General features: G+C 44.0%; 1 protein-coding gene across 1 annotated transcript in view; it reads right to left on the bottom strand.

Annotated features, from left to right (window-relative positions):
- Positions 1-17,500, bottom strand: part of LOC310783784 (solute carrier family 22 member 23-like) — a gene marked incomplete at both ends in the record, with an annotated part of 117,613 nt that overhangs the window by 1,169 nt on the left and 98,944 nt on the right. The window lies entirely within an intron of this gene.

Here is a 17,500-nt window from a genome sequence, read left to right as displayed (position 1 = left end):
ACAGAGAGGGTCCCCTCGTTCTGGACGACAATCCCGATGGGGTAGTTGACCTTTGCCTGAATCCACAGGGGCAGAATGCTTTTTAACGGTCCGCTGGTCCGGACTTCGGAGTGACAAGGTTGAAATTATTACCTCCCCCAGCCCCTCCCCCAACACATAAAACACTGTACAGTACATATTCTGATGACTGGGTTTCTCTTCCCATCTCTCCCTCCCTCCTCACCCTCTCTCCTCTCTTCCTGTCTGACCCTCAAACTCCCCCATGCTCTCTGTTCTCTGCCTAGGTGAGTAATGTCATGTCAGAACAATGGCCTATTGTGTTATATTGAGCTGCCCAGATCCTACTCTTACTCTCTCTCATCTTCCTCTCCCCCTCTCTCTCTCTCTCTCGCTCTCTCTCTCTCTCCCTCTCTCTCTCCCTCATTCAATATTCCTCCATCTCCTTCTCTCACTCTTTCTTTTGTCTTTTATTTTCTCTCCCCCTTATAGCTGCTTTTGTCTGGATCTCTCCAGGGGACTGTGGAAGGATGGAGAGATACAGTAGCTGAATGGAGGGGTGGATGAGAGATAGTGTGTGTGTGTGTGTGGGGGGGGGGGGGGGGGGAGGGGGTGAGGGAAGAGAGAACTGAGGAAGAGGGGAGTGATGGAGAGAGTGGAGATGAATAGATGGAGAGAATACACAGGAGGAGTAATTAAGTCCAAAAGAGAAAATGACAGTTGGATGTATGCAATATTAAGAATAAACGCCGCCAATCAAGGTCAAGGCTGAGGGATGCCGGGAGGTTAGGGTTAGGCTGTAAGTTAGCTTAGGCTGTAGGTTAGCTTAGGCTGTAGGTTAGCTTAGGCTGTAGGTTAGCTTAGGGTGTAGGTTAGCTTAGGCTGTAGGTTAGCTTAGGCTGTAGGTTAGCTCAGGCTGTAGGTTAGCTTAGGGTGTAGGTTAGCTTAGGCTAGCTTAGGGTGTAGGTTAGCTTAGGCTGTAGGTTAGCTTAGGGTGTAGGTTAGCTTAGGCTAGCTTAGGGTGTAGGTTAGCTTAGGCTGTAGGTTAGCTATAGATCAGTGGTTTGGGGTCCGAGGATCCCCACGGGACTGTGAGTATGTTCCAGGGGGTCCCAAGCAAAAGTGGAATTATTTATTTCCGCACTAATTTGATACTTGTGTCAGTTTAGGGGTCGTGGACGTAAAAAGTTTGTGATCCATTGAGCTAGAGTGTTTGCCTGTATTGCTTGTTTTAGGTAGACTGCTTAGGCTGTAGACTGGTTAGGCTGGAAAATAGTTAGTTTGCCTTGCAAATCTGCTCTCCTGTTTTGTTCTTGTTTTCTTGATTGTGGTTAGACGTGTTTAGTTGAGTTAGATCGAGCCACTCTTTTCTGGGAAGCCCTGTGAGACTTGCCTGCAGGGCTCTAAATGTGACTTGACTTCAATACTTTATTTTTCAGTTTAAAAAACAAAAACAAAAATGAACAAACTCAACTTGACTTGAAACAGGGAATAATGGGAAGAGGAAGGGTTCCAGGAATAGATGGAGCGTGTGTGTGTGTGTGTGTGTGTGTGTGTGTGTGTGTGTGTGTGTGTGTGTGTGTGTGTGTGTGTGTGTGTGTGAGAGAGAGAGAGAGAGGGAGAGAGAGAGAAGAGGATAGAGAGATGAAGGGAAGGAGAGATGAATGGATGAATAACATCACATGGAGAGAAGACACGAGAAGGGGCGGGGGTGGGGGGAGCGTATAGGGGGTGGGGGGTGGGGGGAGCGTATAGGGGGAGGAGTAGGGGGGTGGGGGGTGTTGGGAGCGTATAGGGGGAGGAGTAGGGGGGTGGGGGGTGGGGGGAGCGTATAGGGGGAGGAGTAGGGGTAGGTGGGAAAAGAGGATGAGAATAATTGGGAAATGAGGGATGACAATTTGGGTGTTCATGGAAAGCAGGAGGGAGCTGGGATGAATGGTGGATGGATAAATAAAGGGGTGAATGGAAAGAGGGCGGGAATAGAAGAGGAGATGGAGAGATGAAAGGATAGGTAGAGGAAGACAGAGAGAGAGAGAGAGAGAGGGAGAGAGAGAGAGAGAGAGGGAGTGGTGTTGTGAATAATGACTGGTCGGTGTTAAGGCCTTAATCAATGCTTGATTAATATTAATTCGTTTAGCCCTGGCAGAGGGGCGGGGCTAATGCAACACTTCCTGCTTAGATTGATTACGGAGGGGGCAGCAAGGGCATGCTAACTTTGCAGCACAATTACGTGCAACACACACACACACATACACACACACACACACACACACACACACACACACACACACACACACACACACACACACACACAGTACATAGAGGTACATCTAGGAGTACACTTTGTTTTGAGACAAGTTTGTAACACATGCACGTTGACACAGAACACAGAAACCGAACAGATAGCTTGAACCTGTTCGTCACGTGCATAATGAGTCTGTTTCAGACTGAAAACATAGTTTGTCTAAGATGACAGGTTGAGAGGCGGGTCATAGTATCATGTCGATGATTTTATTTGACAATTCTAGGGACTGGATTGGGCTTTGGCCAATCATGGCGTGTTCCACCCCCAAATCGAGTGGGATTCAACGTGTTGTCGTGCTACGCGAGTGGGATCCGCGGAGTACCAGGCAGCCAGCTGCTTCGTGCGGAGGGAGCGGACAATCCGATGAATGGGTGCTGCCCGCCCGCCTGGAATCTCCGAGGGGAGACCCCTGACAACCACGCTCTCAAACGGTCTCAAGCGCGCGCCTTTTATGCTATTTCTGTAAATACGATATCCCTGGAATGCGCGTTTTAACGAGCCAGTTACATTTCTTTGCATTCTTAGAGATTATAGTTTTTGTTTGTTGTTCATTTTTCTAACAATTGGCCAAGTTAGTAGTTAGTTTATGGGATAGGAATTCTGCCAGATGACAGGCACTAGGTGCCATTTTCTACTTCATTTGGAAGAGAAAACTATCCAGAAATGAAGATTTGATTGACAGCTGCATGTCGTGATATGATTGGTTGAAATGGGGTAGAAATTTGATAGTACTGGGTGACGTCAGCAAACTGTAAATTACTGTTATCAATGAAATCTTGAAAAACGAACTTTTGATGTGAAAAAGTGTGAAAAACTAAAGAAATTAGATTGTTGTGATTTGTTTTGCATACATTATTAAATAGGTGCACTGCATACCCAGGTATTTGAACTAAAAGAAAAGAAAAGTCATTTTTGGGTTCAGCTTGACTTTAAGTAGTATACACACACTAGGGCTGGGCAATAATGCAATATTATCATGTATTGTCTTTCAGTGGAATCATATTGTGATGATATGAAGATATTTTAACATTTCTGCCGTTGGAAATGATGACAACAACAAGCAAATTTAACATAAAAACTCATAGAGGTATTGTCGGAGCTATTTGTTTATGTTTGAATATTTCATTGTCCAAATTGGTGTATTATCTAGGTAACAGATTAACTATCTAGGGGGCAGTAGAGAGCACCTACACTACAGGTATTTAGTGGGACAGGGGTGTGGGGGCGGGTATGTAGCCAGGAAGGGCATATGGTTTTTTTACCTAGCAAGAGAGAGACTGCTTGTATGTTTGCTCTTGAACAATGGAAAATAAATCCTTTTTGCTTTATACTCAAAACCCTGGACTGGACATTGGAATCCTTTTTCTTGCTTGAGTTATCTACTACTGCTTTGACTGGCTCATCAGTGGGTTTTTGAACTTTATTGGACAAAGGGACAAATAGCCACTACATAATGTAAAAAACCTGCCTGGAAACAAAGGCTTGGCATTTTTTGTTGACAAATGTCAGGAAACAAGGCGGCTAAAATGCAAACAAGGTGCATCATGTATGGAAAAAATCAATGTGCTTATGGAATCAAATGAAAATGTTAATGAAGTACAGTTTGAACTTGTGGAATGCATCAAGCACTATGATGAAGCCAAAAACATGCATCAGTCTTTGCTGGACTTACCTTTGCCTGAAGATGAAATGTTGAAGCAAAATCAATGGTTTCAAGAAAAAATGCAACGGTTTTGTGTTTTTACTGAAAAGGTTAAAGAATGGCTGTCTGATGCTGGTCAGCCATATATGGAACAAGATGGTAATGATCAAAATGTGAAAGAATTACAACTCCAAGATGGAAATGATCATGAAAAGGTGATAGAAGTGGATGAAATCCGACCTGAGGACAGTATTTCCAATATCTATGTTGCAAAGTTGAATCTTCCCAAAGCCTCCTCTCTATTATCACGTACCTCTTCTACAGCATCGGCACGCATTAGAGTGGAAGCTGAAAGAGCGGCTCTCTTGGAGCGTGTTGCTGCATTAAAGAAAAAACATCTGATTGAAGAACGGGAGGAGCAATTGAGAAAAGAAAAGGAGCAATTGAGAAAAGAAAAGGAACAATTGGCCCTGGAGACTGATTTGGCTGCAGCCAATGCCAAACTCAATGTTTTGCAAATGAATGGATCACAGCGTGGATCAAGAGTGTCAAATGGAATGAACTCTTATTTTTTGCAAAATGTCATCTCCAGTAATGCTAACCTTCAAAATGTCATCTCCAGTAATGCTAACCTTCAAACCTCACAGCTCAACCCTCATGCCTCTGCCTATGCTCCTGTGGACAGTGAAGACAAACAGGACAGGGTGAATGGAGCTGATGCCATGCCTTCATTACAGGTTGTTCGTCCCAAGGAAAGGACAGAGGGGCAGAGATATGGAAACGCTGTAAAGACTAACACTCATACTCAAGTGATGTTTGATATTTATAATGCTCAACAGAGGTCTCACGTTCTTCAAAGCTCAACAGGATATATGCACTCTCAAATCCCAGTGCCTATGCAACAAAGCTCAACAGGCCACACTCACTCTCAAATCCCAGTGCCTATGCAACAAAGCTCAACAGGCCACACTCACACTCAAACCCCAGTGTCTATACAACAAAGCTCAACAGGTCACACTCACTCTCAAACCCCAGTGCCAAGTGACAGTAATCAGAATGATATCTTGACCATCATGCAAAGGCAAAATGATATCACTTCTTTATTGGTCCAACATAACTTGGCTTCTGTTCTCCCACCTAGAGATGTCCCAGTGTTTGATGGTGACCCCTTGCAATTTCAAGCTTTCATTAGAGCTTTTGAAAATGGAGTGGAGGTGAAGACAACTGACTTCAGTGACTGTTTGCACTTTCTCGAGCAATACACCAGGGGGCAGCCAAGGGACATAGTGCGCAGTTGTCAACATCTTCCTCCTGATCAAGGATATCATAGAGCCAAGGACCTGCTAAGAGAGCATTTTGGAAACGAATACAAAATTGCCTCAGCTTACATGGACAAGCTCTTAAATTGGACACCTATTAAAGGAGAGGATGTTAAAGCACTGCAGGCCTTTTCCCTCTTTCTTCGTGGATGCTGTAATGTAACTGAGCAAATAATGTATATGAAGGAGCTGGATATGCCATCTAACATGAGGAGCATTATTTTAAAGTTGCCTTACAAGCTAAGGGAAAGGTGGAGAGGCATTGCATGTGATCTACAGGAAAGGCGGGGCCAGAGACCAGTGTTCACCGACCTTGTTGTGTTCATTGAGAAACAAGTCAAGATAGTTTCAGACCCACTCTTTGGCAACATCCAAGACTCACAAATCACCACTACCAGCAATATTCCCACTTTAAGTCATGCAAGGACCATGAGAAGGCCAAAAGGAAGCAGCTTTGCCACGAATGTCAGTACAGTAAGGGGAGAAGTCAACAAAGAGTATGTGCAAAGGAAATCAAGTCCATCCTCTTCTATTCAGAGGTCTCAAGGCTGTCTGTTCTGCACAAGAAGTGATCACTCAGTGGAAAAGTGCTCACAGTTCAAAGGGAAGCTTCATAGGGACAAGATAAACTTCTTAAAGGAAAAGGGAGTTTGTTTTGGCTGCCTCAAAATGGGCCACATGAGCAAAGACTGCAGGAGTCGCTTGGATTGTGATGTGTGTAGCCGGAAGCACCCAGGAATTCTTCACATTGAAAGACAGGATAAAGGCATGTTCCCTGGGCAGCCTGAAGGACAGTCAGTGACTGCTCCAACAGCTGCACTGCAAACGTGTGGTCATATTGGGGCTGGTTTTGAGGATGACTGTGTCTTTTCAATTGTTGCAGTCAAAGTAAAAAATCAGAAGAATGACAAAATTCTGCAAACATATGCTTTTTTGGATCCCGGCAGTTCGGGCACTTTCTGTACAGACAGTTTGGCAAAGCGTCTGAACATGAGGAGGCAAAAGATGAATATCTTTTTGAGAACAATGGGCCAAAATAGGATCAGGAAAACCCATTTGATATCAGGTTTGGAGATATCTGCGTTGGACAAGAATGATTTCATTGAACTTCCTGATATCTTCACTCAAGAGACCATGCCAGTCTCCAAAAACAATATTCCCAGACAAAAGGATGTGGAACACTGGCCATATTTGAGCAAGATCAAACTTCATGAAATTGATGCTGGCATTGATTTGCTTATTGGAACCAATGCTACAAAGGTGATTGAACCCTGGGAGGTGATCAATAGCCAGGGGGATGGACCCTATGCAGTAAGAACAAGAGTGGGATGGATTCTTAATGGTCCACTTCGTGTTGACAACAGTCATCTGAGTTGTTGCCCTGCTGTAACCGCCAATCGAATTTCCATCAGTCATATTGAAGAGTTGCTGGTTCAGCAATATAACCACGATTTCAACGAAACGTCATCAGAAGAGCAAGTGGAAATGTCCAGGGAAGACATTAAGTTTATGAGCATTATGAACAGCTCAGCAGTAATGAAGGATGGTCATTACAGCCTTGATTTACCTCTCAAAGAAGAACATCTCACTTTACCAAACAATCGTGGCATTGCAGAACAGCGCCTCCTGAGCTTGAAGAGGAAGTTTGAAAGGAATGAAAGATTTCATGAGGAGGAATGGCCTAAACCTGATTTTTGTGTGATTGCTTCAGATGACCCGGAGGTCAAAAGGAACGTGGTTGTAAATGCCATCATCACAGACATGGAGAGTCCCACCAACTGCTTGATCAACCATTTTTCGTCTTGGATAAAGCTGAAAACAGCAGTGGCCTGGTTTCTGAAGCTGAAGCAGGTTCTCATGTTGGTGCAGCAGAAGAAAAGGGAAATCCTCACTGCTGTCAGTGTCAGTGACAAGGACCCTGAACTTCAAAGGATTGAGATACAGAGGAGGATTCAGGATTTTAAAGCCACTCTCCATGGTGAAAACCTAAGTCCTGATGATCATGCTGACGCAGAGAAAGCGATCATTTGTTTTGTGCAACATAACAAGTTCAAAAAGGAAATTGATGTATTGAAACAGGGCATCAACAATGTCAAGAAGGACAGTCACATATACAAACTGGATCCAGTGTTGGAGGATGGAGTCCTAAGAGTCGGAGGCCGTTTGAATAAATCAGCAATGCCAGAGCATACTAAACATCCCATAATTCTCTCAAAGGATCTTTTTGTTTCCACACTGATTCTGCGTCATATCCACCAAAAGCTAGGACATGGAGGACGAAACAGTATGCTATGCCGCCTAAGGGAAAAATATTGGATAACCAATGCCAATGCAGCTGCAAGGAAAGTCATATCTGACTGTGTTGTGTGCAGACGTCACAGAGGAAAGATGGGAGAACAAAGGATGGCAGATCTGCCAAAAGAAAGAGTCTTTCCTGACGAAACACCATTCACCAACGTGGGATTGGATTATTTTGGTCCTTTTAATGTTAAAAGAGGAAGAAGTCTGCTTAAACGGTATGGAGTCATCTTCACCTGTTTGACTAGCCGTGCAGTGCATCTAGAGGTGGCATACACACTGGATACAGACTCCTGCATAAATGCAGTACGCAGGTTCATCTGCAGAAGAGGCCCAGTGTCAAGCTTTAGATCTGACAACGGCACAAATTTTGTTGGGGCCAACCGAGAGCTGAAAGAATCTCTGCATGCTTTGAACCATGTTAAAATCCAAGGTGCACTGATACAGGATGGAGTGACATGGAATTTCAATACACCAGCAGCTCCCCATCAGGGTGGTATATGGGAACGCCTGGTTGGAATGGTGAAGAGGGTGCTATCATCTGTTCTCAAACAGCAAACACCTGATGATGAAGGGCTTCAGACTATCCTCTGTGAAGTGGAGGCAATATTGAATGATAGACCCATCACAAGAATGTCTGATGACCCAAACGACCTTGAGGCCCTCACACCTAATCATATTCTCCTGTTGAAGAGGAAGCCAGCCTTACCACCTGGACTTTTTGACCAAAAGGATCAGTACACCAGAAAGAGGTGGAAACAGGCTCAGTATATTGCAGATCTTTTTTGGAAAAGATGGATTGCTGAATATGTGCCTGTAATGCAGTGTATCTTAAAGTGTGGGGCGCGCCCCACTTGTGGGGCGCAGTGGTATTACAGGTGGGGCGCGGGTGAAATCCGCGGAACCAATGTTTTAGCCATTTTTAGGTCGGACTTCTTTTCCCCGTGAGGAAATAAACAAACCCCGCGCTTCCGTAGTGACCCGTTCATTCATCAGACAGACTGGAGGCTGTTTAGTTTAGATTAGTGCACAATGAAGAGACATTTGGCTGGGACAAACAAGGAGTCGGAGGGCGGCAGTCAACTAAAAAAACCGAGACGAAAATATGATGACGCCTATCTTGCTCTGGGATTCACAGTCAATGCGGTAGGAGACGAGGAGAGACCAGTCTGTGTTCTCTGTCTGAAAACTCTGGCAGCGGACAGCATGAAGCCTAACAAATTAAAAAGACACTTGGAGACAACACACCCCACTTTCGTCAATAAGCCACTCGGGTTCTTTCAGAGGAAACTCGGTGAATACCGCAAGCAGGAAAATCGCTTTGTAAAAGTGGCATCAGTGAACAGCAAAGCACAACTAGCGTCATACAAGGTCGCATACAGAATTGCACAGTGCAAGAAGCCGCACACCATCGCTGAGGAGCTCATACTCCCAGCAGCTATCCATATGGTGTCAACTATGCTGGATGAGACCAGCGCTGCAAAATTGAAGACTATCCCGCTGTCCAATGACACAGTTGCAAAACGTATATGTGACATTTCAAATGATCTCGAGGAACAACTCACGGAAAAACTGACAGACACACGTTTCGCCTTACAAGTGGACGAGGCTACGGACAGCAATAAAGACTGCTTGCTTATCGCCTATGTTCGCTTTGTCACGTCGGAGTCACTGAGTGAGGATTTGCTGTTTTGCAAGTACGTTACAAGCAGAGCAACAGCTGAAGAGCTATGCTTCTGGACAGTTACCTGACACAACACGGGCTGAATTGGGAGAACTGTGTGGGTTTTTGCAGCCACTAATACTGAGAAAACTTGAGTCCTCACCATTATTATTATTATTTTCTGCACAGGTTGCACTTTATTATTCTTTTGAAAAGATTTGCAGTGGAAAACAGGCTCATTGCAGCCACTAATACTGATAAAACTTGAGTCCTCACAAATGTCTGCACTTATTATTTTCTGCAGGTTGCACCTTATTATTGTTTTGAAACGATTTGCAGTGGAAAACAGGCAGCCCTTAATACAGTGATAGTGACTTGAACTCACAATTAAGATATTTGAATTTATTTTGTTTTGTAGAGGTTGCACTTTATTGTTATTGTTTTTGAAAAGATGTGCAGGGCAAAACAGCCAGAATATAGAAATGAATGGTCATTATGTCAATAAAAGTTAAACTTGGACCGTTTTGTTTCAATTTTGTTGGGGCGGTGGGGCCCGAAAGATTTTCTTCCTCCAAAGTGGGGCCTGACAGAAAAAGTTTGAGAACCACTGCTGTAATGCAAGAGAGACAAAAATGGTCAAAGGCAAGGAGGAACTTCACCCCTGGAGACATTGTCATCATTGCCGATGCCACAGCTCCTAGAGGCTCATGGATGATGGGGAGAGTTTTGGAAGCCAAACCTGATGCCAGAGGCCTTGTACGCACAGTACTTTTACAAACAAAGACAAGCAAACTGGAAAGGCCTGTCACGAAGATTTGCTTGCTACTGGAGGCAGCAGATTAATCTAATGGACAATTAATCTCTTTTTCTTTCCTATCCTCTAGGACAAACAAGAAGAGAAGATTCATACCACATTACCCTTAAAATAACTAAATACTTGCTAATGCTAAGTTTATAGCTCCTTTAAATTTTTAGTTATAATTGTGGGTTTAAATTATGCACAATTAGGGGCTGGAATGTCGGAGCTATTTGTTTATGTTTGAATATTTCATTGTCCAAATTGGTGTATTATCTAGGTAACAGATTAACTATCTAGGGGGCAGTAGAGAGCACCTACACTACAGGTATTTAGTGGGACAGGGGTGTGGGGGCGGGTATGTAGCCAGGAAGGGCATATGGTTTTTTTACCTAGCAAGAGAGAGACTGCTTGTATGTTTGCTCTTGAACAATGGAAAATAAATCCTTTTTGCTTTATACTCAAAACCCTGGACTGGACATTGGAATCCTTTTTCTTGCTTGAGTTATCTACTACTGCTTTGACTGGCTCATCAGTGGGTTTTTGAACTTTATTGGACAAAGGGACAAATAGCCACTACAGGTATGATAGACATTTGAATATTTCTGGTTTGTTTGACATCACACCTCACAACATTACCATTCGGTTCAATGAAATGAACATTCATTTGATTATTTAACATGATTTTGCATACGCATGAATCATATCGTGATATTGACATCGAGAAAAATCCTTATGATTATAATGATACTGATTTCATCCCCAGCCCTAGCCCAGAACTTCCTCACTTCCTTGAGGCTGTATTACATGGAGCTCTGTATAGGTGAACTGCACCTTTATGTCTTATAGGCCCAACACTGGTACAGAGACAGATGGGCAGAACAAACAGATCTGCCCATTGGACATGGTGGCTCAGTGTTCAGCGCTGCTGCATCTGCCTCACAGCAAGAAGGTCCTGGGTTCCAACCCTTCCCAGGTTCTTTTGTGGAGTTTGCATGTTCTCCACGTGTTGGTCTGGGTTTCCTCTGGGTTATGCGTTAATACTCCTGTCAGTGTGTGTGTGTGAGGAGCTGGTAGTTCCAAGGGGCAACAGATTAAAATGAGCCATCTGGCTAACACTGGCACATTTACAGTAATGTGCATTCATGTGCATTGTCCCTCAAATAAATAAACACATTAAATTTAAAAATAAGGTGGGCGGGCAGACAAAGAGACAGGCAGACAAAGAGACAGACAGACAGACAGACAGGCAGACAGACAGACAGGCAGACAGACAGACAGAGAGACAGACAGAGAGACAGACAGAGAGACAGACAGACAGACAGAGAGACAGACAGACAGACAGAGAGACAGACAGACAGAGACAGACAGACAGACAGACAGAATAGAGACAGACAGCTAAACCGACAAAACAATCTTTCAAAAGTTGTTCCACTTTCCAAGATGCACACTTGCTGAGTGCAGCTATTTTGTTATTTCACTTGACAAACACCTGCACAACACCAGCCAGACAGCCAGACAGCCACCAGGCCTGTGTGTGTGTGTGTGTGTGTGTGTGTGTGCTTCTGTACTGTATAGCCTATCTGTCTGTCTATCTGTTTGCATCTATTTTGCTCACACAACACGTCAGCTCAGACAGATTGACTTAACGCATGTTGTATTCCCGTGTGTGTGTGTGTGTGTGTGTGTGTGTGTGTATTTCTCCACATGCTTCTGGGAGTGGGTCTAGCTCTATCTCTGCCTGCCCGGCCTTTGTCTGGCCTTCCCTCCCTCTCTCGCCCTCTTCCAACCTCTCTGCATCTCCTTTCAATGTCACCTCATTCTCTTCTCATCCTCTACCAGTCTTTCTTTTTTCTGTCGCTCCATCTCTCCATTTTACTATCTCTTTATACAGCTCATCCTTCTCTCCGTTTATCCCTCCATCCCTCCCTCCCTCCCTCTATCCTTTCCTTTTCACGGCTCAATCTCTTTCCCGCTCTCTCTACATCTCAATTATCTCCACCCTCCCTCTCTTTGTTCATTACTTATTCATTTCTTTCAGTCTCTCTATCTCCTCTGTTCAAGGCGCGAGGTTCTTGACATGTGTGCTGTGTGCTGTATTGATGTCCATGATGGAGGAGAGAGGCAGCCATTGTAGAAGGCCCCTTTCACACATCTTGAATGAGACAATATTCCTCTTGAATATACTATTTCAGTCATCTTCCTGATGAGGCAGAGGCTCAGATCCAAACAGCTCGCAGAATTACGTCCCATTTTTTAAACAGTGACATTTAAATATACTACTACTACTACTACTAATAACAATAATAATTTTCATATCGCCATGCTTGGTAACCGTTTTATATAGATCACTTCAGACCGTGATATATGCTTATTATACCACACCTAAGGGTGTGGTATAATAGAGAGCCCCAGGGATGACGTATTTTTGTAGTCGGAATGCGGAAGTCCCGGACTTCCTGGTTCTTCACTGTTTCTGCCTATGGGATTTTTGAATGGGTTTTTGCCGCGATGCTTCAAATAAGGTCTCTGGGCAACGCAAGCTTAATCAAACGCGAACCAGTGTTCAGCGGGATAATCTTCATACATGAGGACCACTTTCATGAGTTTTGAAGTAATGCGAGCACTCTTAGAAGTGGAAGAGCCTCGAGGAACTTTTTGCGGTTCCTCACCATTGCCACTGTGGAGGAACCTTTTCAGAACAAAAAGGTTCCTCGAGGAACCCCTGCAAAAGAGGTTCCTCGAGGAACCCCTAAGAGAGGTTCTTCAAGGAACCACTTTGTGGGGTTTGGGGTTAAATTTTTAACTAATTTAAATTAATACTAATATATTGTTTTAAATTAATATTACAATTGCCATTGAACAAATGTTTTCTCACAGACATTTTATTGAACCAGAATAGTCAGTGATAATACATACAATTCATAGTTGAAACATGTTTATCTATACAATATTACCAATACAATTCACAAGTCACATAATGAAAAACATAGTGAATATATATTTAATAACAAAGCAACATTCATACAAATCTGTAATAATAGTAGTAGTTCTAGTAGTAGTAATTTGCATAAATATATACCGTAAATTCCGGACTATAAGCCGCGGCTTTTTTCCCGTTTTTTGGCCCCTGCGGCTTATATAACGGTGCGTCTTATCTATGGATTTTTTCAGAAAAAAAAAAAAAAAAAAAAAAATCTCTCTTTTTTAGCACTCTTTCTAACTATAAATCCACTTCTGTTTTAATTTCCTCTCTTGCCCTCTTTTCACCACACCGCGGACACTGTGTGCACTGTAAAAATAAACAACGGTGGTGTTGTGTTATGTTGTTTTGTTGAAATGTTACGGTAATACGGTAAATGGGAGCTTCCTCAAACAGCCATCTCTTTCCCGACAATCCCCTCTGTGCGTGACCACTTACATATGGTAATTACGGTAAGCAAACGGCCACAAGCCCATCAACTCCCTCCCCCGACTACCAGGAGAAAATCACAAACTTCGGCGAATTCACACAAAGGAAGATCAAGGAATATTCCATCGAACCGGAGCAGATCATAAATATGGATGAAGTGCCTTTGACGTTCGACCTGCCACTCACTCGGACTGTTAACAAGAAGCGCCCTGGAGGATTCTTTCACCAAAAAAAAGCTTTGCTCGTTCTCGACAGCATGAGAACGAGCAGTAGATGATCATGAGGTGGTTTTTCAGACGTGTCGATATAGCAGTTTATCGCAAAAGTGCAGAAATCGGTCCATGGTGACAGCAGGCTGCCTGTGTGCGCGCATTTGGCACAGCGGCGAGATGAGAGGATGAAAAGCACACACTGGTGCGGTGGTGCTGTCTGAAGTGAATACAGTGACTGTGAGTAGGCTAATACATTGCACACGTTTCAGGTGCAATTATAGAACCAAATCAGCCTTTTCCCCCCTCCATCTCTAAATCGGACCAGTTGTAGGCTATTAGGCTACCTTTTTTCCTCTGCCTGTCGCGCTGACTGCATTCACGCAGCCAGCAACATTTTGCGACTCATTTTCTTTTGAATTGATAATCAGGCTCGTTTATATGCATTGTAACTTCATGTTGGGATTTCCATTGACCATTGGTTGGATTTGAGCATGCAGGGGACGGGATATGGGGCAGATCCCCGTGCGTAATCACTGTGGCAGCTGCTGCAACGGGGAATCACTCAAACGCAACTTCAATGGAAACGCCTACAAGTCGCAATTGTACATTGTCGAAGTTGTAGAAATATCGCAATTCTTTTGCGAAAAACTGTAATGGAAACACAGCTATAGATGAAGAGGAGTTCGTTGGTTTTGAGTGACAATGAAGGAGAGAGGAGAGTGGTTGACGAAGCCACCCTGAACCTGTTCGTTTCCGACACTGAAGATGAGGACTTTGGTGGTTTCAGTACGCAGGAAGAAGAGGAAGACGAGCATTAGTGACTTGACTTCTCTGGTTACAGGTTTGCTGCACATATAGCCTATTGTTGTGTGATTTTGTCTGGGGATTAGTGACCTGACTTTTGTTTTGTTTTGTTGAAATGTTAATAAATGGGAGCTTCCCCAAACAGCCATCGCTTTCCCGACATTCCTCTCTGTGCACGAACCCTTTCATATGGTAATTAAACATCAAAACACCCGCGGCTTATAGACCGGTGCGGCTTATAGAAGAAAAAAATAGTCAATTTTGGTCCCGCGGCTTATACACCGGTGCGTCTTATAGTCCGGAATTTACGGTAATCTCAAAAATACACAATTACAAAAATAAACAACCAGGAATAGACTAGTGACCACTGGAGAGACAGTTGACAGCCGGAACAGGGACGGCACCCGGGAGCAGTATGGGTTAGCGCCCCAGCCTGCGTCTTCCGTGAGGAAGAAGCCCAGCAATCCACGAGAGGCCTTTTAGGAGGGCCATTCAAGCCGCAAGTGGAGACTGCAGTGCCACCAATTACTGGTACTGCAGGATATCCACCAAGATACCATCACATCGGAATGAGATGTTTGGAGCGGGGGAGTCTGGTGCAGCGCACAGGTCCTAGACCTGGGGAGACGAGGGAGGAGCCCGGCCGGGTGGCAACCCACAGAGCCCGGTCCCTCTACGTGCCAGAGCCCTCCCCCTCCCCCGGTCCCGGCAGAGTAGTTCCGGAGCAGCGGATTGAGTGGCCCTGACCATGTGACCACCTTCGACCCTCCCTATAGGGCTGACCGTGGGTAGCTACTGGGACGTAAGTTTGGGCTTGGCCAGCCCCGGCTGGGTCACCTGGGCGAGGGTGTATGATGTTGCGAGACCCGAAACATCCTATGACCCCAGGGTACATCACTGAGGATACGTCCCAGTTGCATCCATGCGATGTTTTCTCTTTAAAAAGGCACCCTATTATAATTGTGGGATTATACAAATACGCTGTTAGAACTATACTACCATTCATACAAATTCAACCCATGCACCCTGTCACTAGCTGCTTACTGTTGATGATGATGACAGAGGAATGTAATCGTATCCAAATGCTGCCATCATTGTAAGTCACTCTGGATGAAGGCATCAGCTAAACGCATCAAATGCAAACATGTAAGTATTATCATCTCGACACCAGGGGCGGCTCCAGGATTTCAGTTTTGGGTGGGCTCAACAAATGTAGGCTGGGCCCATCTTGGCGGCACCCGATTTGGCGGCACCCTTTGGGTGCCGGCAAAAAAAAATTTGAGGTCTTTTTTTTTACATTTTTAGCGATATTTAGAGGAATATCTCATTTAAATTAATGATTTGAGGGCTTTTTTTGACCTTTTTTAGCTACACTGTACATTACAACAACTGAAGCGCCAAATTTAACTCCCGTCAGTACTTGAAGTCTAATATAACAGTTTTATTTTTCTTTTATTGTTAGAAAGAGTCAGGAAACGTTTTTGTGTGTTTATTTTGTATTCAAATGTTCGTTTTAAAAATTAATTAATTAAAAAAACATATATATTTAAAAAAAAAAAAAAAAAAAAAAATCTGATTGGGCCTGGGGAAAAAGTGGGTGGGCCTAGGCCCGCCAGGCCCAATACTGGAGCCGCGCCTGCTCGACACCCATCCCACCCTCCTATTGGTGGAGAGTATTGGGAGTGTGGGTGTTAAAGTGTGTTTTTAACAAGTGTATATGTGCATTGGAAGGGGTGTGTGCGTGCATGTGTGTGTGTGTGTGTGTGTGTGGGGGGGTGCAGGAAGTAAGGGGAGGTGGAGGAACATGTCTGCTCCAATCAAGGCTGGCATTTCTCAGTGAGCAGCCATTTTTTAAGCTAACTAATAGCAGCCTGCTGGCCCTATAAATCACCAGAACATAGATAAAAATGAAACCATCACCAAGATGGAGAGGAGAGCACTGTGCCAAGATATCATTTCAATACGTGTGTGTGTGTGTGTGTGTGCCTGTGCCGTGTGTGTGTGTGTGTGTGTGTGTGTGTGTGTGTGTGCCTGTGCCGTGTGTGCATTTTGATCTGAGTGTGTGAGGGATAGAGGGGTGAAAAAGAAAAAGGAGAATTATATTTGTGTGTGATACTGTATGTGGGCTGAACGTTGGTCTGTCTCTCTGTGTCTGATCTTATGTGTCTGGGTTTGTGTGTGTGTGTGTGTGTGTGTGTGTGTGTGTGTGTGTGTGTGTGTGTGTGTGTGTATACACTCTGTCTTGCTGCCAGAAACGCATGATCAGACAAGAAGATCCTTCTTTTATTAGAACACCACCTGTTGGCCGTTCAGTTTTATTCCCTCACAGAGTCATATTCACGCCTGAGTTTGCTTCATCCATTTTTCTTTGGGGAAGGGGGGGCTTCTTCACGCACAGCGAGTAGACGATATGACAGAAATAACGAGCAAGAGCAAGTCTTAGCGTTATGATACATTTCACCACACTTTTATTGTGCTCAAAGCTTGAGGATTCTGATCACACAAGTGCCACGTTTCACTGCACAGTCCTAGAGAAACTATTTGGAACAATGACATGTTGCTAAAAAAAAAGTATGTCTATGCAGGATGAATACATGGGGGTTTGTAACAATAGGAAATCCGCATTTAGTAGAAATGTGTCTTTAGTCGTCGCCAAAGAGAAGTAGCCAAACAATGTACATTTCAAATGAACTTATTCCAATTAGAAGCAAACTTCCCCCTTATTACTAACTCTTCATTGTCGGCTACATCAAAGAGAAGTGGCGACGATCAGGCTGTTATAGCTTTTCCCCATTAGCTCTGTTCAAACCATCTATAGGGCAAGTTGTGGTTTGGGTTTGGAATGCGTTAATTAGCTAGCTAGATTTAAATAAAACATGAGTTCATGCTATATACCCGTCTCAAATCGACGAGTATAGTCTCAGCATATAGATTCAAAGAGCAATCAAGCAATCAGCAGACAATTACCGTTTTGATTCAGAGTCAGCTGGCTCATAGTAACTGAGAAAAGTCACCAATGTCACCAATGTTTAAAGCAGTGTGTGGTTTGGGG

This window comes from Poromitra crassiceps (assembly GCF_964638095.1).
Source record: "Poromitra crassiceps genome assembly, chromosome: 10".
NCBI lineage: Eukaryota > Metazoa > Chordata > Actinopteri > Beryciformes > Melamphaidae > Poromitra > Poromitra crassiceps.
Note: the sequence above shows the minus strand (reverse complement) of the source record. Positions and strands in the feature narration are given on the sequence as shown.